This window comes from Cynara cardunculus (assembly GCF_001531365.2).
Source record: "Cynara cardunculus var. scolymus isolate 2C chromosome LG 9, CcrdV1, whole genome shotgun sequence".
In the NCBI taxonomy this organism is placed as follows: Eukaryota; Viridiplantae; Streptophyta; class Magnoliopsida; order Asterales; family Asteraceae; genus Cynara; species Cynara cardunculus.
In genome coordinates, this window is record NC_037536.1 from 12,940,221 (window position 1) to 12,941,708 (window position 1,488).

Below are 1,488 nucleotides of genomic sequence, written 5' to 3' on the forward strand. Positions count from 1 at the left end.
ATATTTTACATAATTGATTAATAAGATCCACACACACACACACACACATATATATATATATATATATATATTGTATTATAAAGGATTTGATAAAAATTTCTAAAAATCATATTTCATACATAAAATACTGTTTATTGATGTATATTACTTGAAATTCAAGATTATAAGTAAATTACGCATAAATACAACTTATTAAGTTTCATATTTGAATCCGTGTAACCAACTGCAGATAAATTTGGGTCTGCCTCACCTTATCATATTTAGTCTTTGCTTTTTTAGTTTTTGGGTATAGTCATAGATTAATTTTGTTTGGGACTGTTGGCTTTGTAGTTTTTGTTTTGTACTTTGACATTTATATCTCCTTGTTTTCTTTATTATTTTTTTTGGTTGGCTAGGAGAAGGTGATGGTCATGCCGAAACTCTCTTCCTAGTTCATCCTTCTTTGTCGTTCAAAAAAAAAAAATACGAAATACGATTCTCATTTTAAATATAAAAGATTATAAATATAATTAAAATAATTATTGAGTTTTAACAAAATACTTAATCATTATATTTATAAAAGATTATATTATTAAACTAAAAATAAATTAATTCGTTATTAAACCTAAATTAAATTATAATAAAAAATTGAAATGATGAGAACTTTTAAATTTTTATGACATCTACAAATTTATATTTTATAAAAAAAGATTATTGTTTGCTCAAAACCACATAAAGTCATATTATAACATCGAGACAAAAAATAAAATGAAACATTAAAATCAAAATATATATCGCTACATTATGCGAGTACTCTTTTAGTTATTTTAAATCCAAATCATTTTAAGAATATTATTTTTAATGAAAAAAAAATTGTATAACAAATTATTTTATTATTTTTAATTTAATATTCATATCTATCATATTTATATTTTAATTTTCATATAATAGTATTCAAATTTTGAATAGGTGTATATTTAGATGTAGGTATATCATAGATTTACGATTTTTTTACAGTACAAAAAATTATATACAACATTTTCGCTGTTGATGATGCTTTGAAACCATTGACTTCTAAAAAAAAAATTGAGTAACAAGATAATAACTGGTGTAAAAAAACCAGAGTCATACGTAGAAACGAACAAGAACCTCAATGGTTGGAGCTGGACCATACTTTGAATTGACTACGAATCCATATGCGTGGAGATGCCGGGAATCTAAATATGTTGTTTGTATTGTTATAGTTTTTTAGAAATTAAATAAAACCTAACTTTTATTCTATAGCATATTTATTGTGGCGTATACCAAACAACAACGGTGGATCCAGCCTTTAAGCATTAGGGGGAAAGGCATTCCGTCAAAAACCAAAAACCTTCGTTGACTAGCTTAAATTTCTATTTTCACCATCGTTTTACATGGTTTCCCGCCAGTCCCATATGACCATATGCTTCTCTCCCCCAAGTCCCATCCAACGTGCCCCTATCCCATTAATTTTCTGGATCCACCACT